General features: G+C 34.2%; 1 long non-coding RNA gene across 1 annotated transcript; it reads left to right on the top strand.

Annotated features, from left to right (window-relative positions):
* The first annotated feature begins 1,116 nt into the window (after window positions 1-1,116).
* On the top strand, window positions 1,117-5,019 carry LOC110887453. The gene is made up of 5 exons (XR_002563321.2): window positions 1,117-1,301; window positions 3,195-3,312; window positions 3,393-3,535; window positions 3,615-3,812; window positions 4,732-5,019. It is a non-coding gene; the product is annotated as an uncharacterized LOC110887453 (long non-coding RNA).
* The last annotated feature ends 650 nt before the right edge of the window (window positions 5,020-5,669 follow it).

The following is a 5,669-nucleotide window of genomic DNA, read 5'->3' as shown; positions in this document are numbered from 1 at the left end:
GTTTATTTCAATTGATTTTAGATGCATTATCCACTTTGGCTACTGGATTCTTGGATTGTTGTAATGTTCATTATTAGTAGATTTAGAACCGAAGCCTTGAAGAACTAACACGATTTAGGGGTGCTTAGGAGAACATTGAGACATTTTTTTGGAAGACAAATAGATGGGCAACCTCTCTGTTGGTTCAAATGGCCAATGATTCTCAAGACCCTAAAGTTCCTGTGAATTTATAAATATTTCTTTGCATGAATTACTTGATAAGTTACTTAGTTGGGCAACCCCCTTTATGCATCAAGTATTGATAAACAAAGTCAAGATTCAATTTACATAACTATCAGTTCATTATAATTTAATATTTACATAAATAGCAAAACATTTTTTTCATTTTAAAATTTATATTTATAATTATTCTTTTTCATCACACTTATTTATAATTACATTTGATGAGTTATCGTTTTGAATCATTTAAATGTCAACTTTTTTTCTTTTGTTTCTTTTGTTGCGGCAGTTTATGAACGTTATGTTGTAATTCGGGTCGAGATCAAACCGTTTGTACACATATTGTATATAACACACGTACAGTGGGGTGATGGGTTCCGCGCCACGGTGGTTGTGGTCTATAGACACCGATCTGTGGAAAATGGGCTTGGTCATGTAATGGGTCAAAAAAAGAAACAAACCCGATGAGCCGAAGCTATAATGTCTAAGTCACATTGAGTATCACGTGAAAAAACGACCAAAGTGCATTAATCACCAAAAATCAAGCCAGTTCTATTACGTCCAAGTCACATTTCATGTTCATTTATTTTAATTAAGTGTAATTTTATATTTACTTTAGTACTAATACTGAAACAAATCTTTCATTAAAAGATTTATGAAAACACCGTTAAATAATATATTTTTTAGGCCACCCGTGTAACACACGGGGTCTTAAGCTAGTTTACTAATAAAATAACGTAGAGAGAGAGAAAACTGTTTTCATGGAATATTATTATTTAATTAAAAGATTATAAATAAATAATAATGACATAAATTTTCATTGTTGATCCCCAATGACCATTGGATCACCCATCCTTTATCTTGGATAAGGACCCACTTTTTAAGCCCACAGATAATGTTCCCGCTTATACGTCGCTTCTTTTTCCCGCTTCTCACCAAATTCCAGCCCTAAAATCTAACCAAAAGAAATCGAACAACCAGCAGAGGAGTAGGCGACCACGATTCCGGACGGCGGGCTGCGTTCCAGTCGGCTGCTGCGTTCCAGACGGCGGATTCCGGCGGCGCTCCAAACTCTGAAACTGGTAAGTTTACTGTCGATCTTTAACTTGTATAATTTTTATGAATTTGGGATTATGAATTTTGGTAGACATAGCTGATGTTTGTAGTTGAATAAACCCTCTTAGACACCTTAACTGAGGTTCGATTCCAAATTCCTTGCTGCATTCTCAATAACCTAGTGTTTTTTGGTAGACAGCTGAGAGTGAGGGAGGTTGGCCTTGACCTGGGGGGGTTTTTTGTTGCAAAAGTGGTAATGAAAAAATGGGTTTGTAGGGGTTATGAGAACTGATGTCACTATCGGTTATCGGCCCTGTACAAAATTCACCTAGGTATATTGTTAATCATAAAACCTCGGAAGATCATTAAGAAATTAAAAAAAGGACATATTTTTGTAAACAAAGGCTGACCCATATTGACTCGTATAAAAACTTACCAGTATTAAACCAACTCCATTTTGACCCGTTAGGCCGTTACCCAACCGATATGGGTTGATTTTGGTTATTTGTATTGACGGGTAAATGGATTTAGAAAGGGAACCTTAAAGGGAAACAAATCGAAAACTGTTCAAAGCATTTTTCAAATGCATCACACCTACTAAATCACTTTTGTTATTTAAATAAGTGGCCAGAATGTGCTTTTGGTCAACCACCCAGCCCACCTGTTTCTACTACTGGCCCTTTTGATCTATAACCATTTTGACCCGTTACAAGAACTGTTTCAAGTATGGTTGTCAATAGCGAATAGCAGACGATAGCGACAAACTACCTATATGCTATGTACCGATAGCGATGAAATAGCGGGCGCTATTTCATGTTTAGCGATACTCCTATAGAGAGCCATTATATGTATATTTTATCAAAAAAAAAAAAAAGAAAAAAATTACAAAAATCTCGCCATCTGTTGCTAAATCCTATAGAGAGCCATTAATCCACTTCGCTACGTAGCGCGCTATAGCGCTCGCTACGGACGCTATTGACATCGATGGTTAACAAAAATTACGGGTGTCACCGGTCATAATTTGGACTACTAAAATCCATTTGCCAAGTTAAAACTTAAAACGACAACCTGAGCATTTGCAGTTGAAATAACCTAAAAGAAAATAGTTCACCTTGTGGTCTAGGGTGAGCCAGGGACTTGGCATGATTTTCCCAAATTTTCCAACTGTAGATCTGATGGGAGTGAAAAAGAACATTATTTTAGACAAATAATGAAGAAACTAAAGGACTAAATATATGGAGAAAAATGATTTTTTAGAAAAAAGCTGAAGATATAGATTGAATATATGTATTAACTGAAAATACAACAAAAGAAAAGTACAATACTTAGAATCAACTGCTTTCACAAATTATCTTTGTAACATTTCAAAGAAAAGTGAATACTTAGAATCAACATTTTCTTTCTGAAAATACAACAAAACCACAATAAATGAAGTGAATGCTTTTAAATTGATAACCATGAAAACCCGTTACCGAAAACTCATGGGACCATGACAGTACCTTGCCAACCAACAGGATCATGTAAATCACAACTTTTGTTGGGCAAGTGGCCTTAAAAGGTTACACTAGTAGAGTAGTTTTTAATTATAATAACTGCTTGATCGCTCTGCTATTTGTTCATCCAATTCGGCAATCACGACTTGTAAATCATCTAGGCGTTTGGAAAACAAAATCCACTTGCCTAAACTACGGGCGGATTTCTATAACCCGTATTTACGTTATTTGACGATATTGCCCTTGCACAAAAAAATAACTATTTACTACAAAGTGTGTGTGTGTGTATATATATATATGCTTCCTATTAGGGTTGGTCCTTGGTTATGGTTTATTACCAAATTGCGGGTATCAAGTCGGTTCGGTTTATCACCAGGTGAGATCGAGTTATTGTACCATGCTCACCCCTAATTTTAATTATTACAGCACTGGAACACTGAAAAATGGCAAAAAAAAGTCGGAAGCCGGGAGAACAAACCGCAAAAATGACTTATGCCTTCATACAGGCGGGTCAATACGATTTGATCAACACCGTGTCAACATGGTCAGCTAATCATAGTTTTGATTTTTATTAACTACATTTACATTTAACACTTACAAGTTACATTACTCGTTTTTATGTAGGATAAAGAAAAGGGTAAATCAGTTGGATATCTGAAAGTGTTCTTACAGACCCATGCCACTAAGGAATGCAAAAAGATGGGGAGATAACTGAAAAAGATTATGATCGGTTAAAGTTTGTTACCGAGCGTGCAAGACGTTCATATGTAAGCTCTCTTTTATCATTTATTTATAATTATTCTGACACTTTTATGAGTTGAAGACATTCATTTGATAAAATTTTAGGTCGCATACGCGCAACAACTTCAAGATTTGTATGGGGACATAGAATGCGATGATTTAGATTTGTGGAAGAGTCTACATCCTGAATGTAAGGGTCGCAAGACGTTTGGCATAGGATCTTCTGATCCTGATTTTTTGGTGACCGGGAAAATATCATCTAGAATTTGTGAGTCTAATGATGATGCCCGACACTCGCAGGAGGTACCGTTATTTATTCTTGTTATTTGATAGCGTAAAAAAATTTAAGATATTGGGAAGAATGAGTTTGCTGAAATAGATGTAAATAAGTAGGAAATAGAGTTATTCACTAGATGATAATAGGTTTGATCTAAGGCATTCAATCCTCGGCTCGAATCAAACCATGTAAAGCATATATAGGAAATCATTTTTACTGTATATGATTTTTACTATGTAACACAGAAAGAAAAAGTTGCTTCTAAAATCAGCCTCTTAAGTTTCACACCTTGGCTTTACACTTTTTGGTGTAGCAGCAGTAGGTTTAGTAGGTTCAACAAGAACATTCTAATGACATGTATAATATAAGGTTAGAACACACTCTAAGTCATTAAAGTGAGTTTGGTTGCTTCGACCTTAATTAAACACAATACGTTGTTTTAACCAATCTAGAACAATATAAATAATCGGGAAATGATAGGCGCAATTAATTGCACTTATTTTACTTGTCGCGACATGTTAGAAGACTTAAGAAGGTAAGTTGTATGCGTTTGAACACGTCCAGAGCGAAATCTTAACTGTTTTCCTTTAAGTTCACCAAGTAAAAATAGTGTTACCCTTTCAACACATTTGTCATGTAAAACTAAAACGCATTCAAGACAGTCAAATTGGGATAACATATAAACTGAGTAGTAATAAGTTGTGGTTTCGCCTACCAGACCATACAAGACATGTCTCGTATTCGGATCATATCCGTTGCAAGTGCGTTGACGTCGTATAAACGACATGATTTTGTGTTCTCCCTCTCCTCTAGAGCTTGCATCAGAAAGAATCATTTATAAACAATAATACGATATTTGAATATCGTATTGTTAAATGATATGTGAATTTTGACCATATGTTTTTGTTAATACGTATTAATTATATCTTTTTATACAACTTTCAGCTTCAAAAAGTTCAGGCGGAATTAGAAAAATAACGCGAGGCCCGACAAAAAATAGAATCCCGTTTCGAACAATTTCAAGAAGAGCGCGAAAAAGAGCGGGCCGACCAAGCGGCATGGCAAAAAGCTATGGAAGAAAAGCTCAAAAACATCAGAAATAAGTAAAAGCTCTCGTCCTGTTAAGTATTAGAATGTTAAAGATCGGATTAGTTTTGAATGCTTTTAATTAGGATTATTTGTGCGTTCTGGAATGTTTTAAAATTTTTGGAATGTTTCGAAATGTTGTTTTAATATTTTTTAGAATGTTTTAGAATTTTGCTGCAATTATTTTTGGTGCATTTTTTGCATAAAAATGGTTTTATTTAATTTCTTTAATTTGTTAAAGTTTGTCACAAATCTGTAGCAAACAGCTTGTAGGAAATTTGTAGCAAACAGTTGCAGGATTTTTTCCTGGGTTGTAGGAAATTTGTAGCAAACAACAGCAGGATTTTTTCCTGGGTTTGTAGGAAATTTGTAGCAAACAGCTGCAGGATTTTTTCCTGGGTTGTAGGAAATTTGTAGCAAACAACTGCAAGATTTTTTCCTGGGTTTGTAGGAATTTTGTCGTAACCTTTAAATTTTGTTTTTTTGGTTTGTAGGAATTTTGTCGTAACATTTAAATTTTGTTTTTTTTGTTTGTAGGAATTTTGTCGTAACCTTTAAACTTTGATTTTTTTTATTTGTAGGAATTTTGTCGTAACCTTTAAATTTGGGTTTTTTTTGTTTGTAGAAATTTTGTCACAAAACTTAAAAAAAAACATTTTTTAAGTTGTAGGAAATTTGTCGCAAAATTAAAAAATATATTTTTTATTTGTAGGAAATTTGTAACAAACTGTTAAGAGAAAGTTTTATATTTTTGTACGAATTTTGTAGTAAAATAAAAATAATTAGTAATAATTATG

The sequence above is a fragment of the Helianthus annuus genome, chromosome 7 (genome assembly GCF_002127325.2).
Source record: "Helianthus annuus cultivar XRQ/B chromosome 7, HanXRQr2.0-SUNRISE, whole genome shotgun sequence".
NCBI lineage: Eukaryota > Viridiplantae > Streptophyta > Magnoliopsida > Asterales > Asteraceae > Helianthus > Helianthus annuus.
This window is presented reverse-complemented; position numbering and strand designations above follow the sequence as displayed.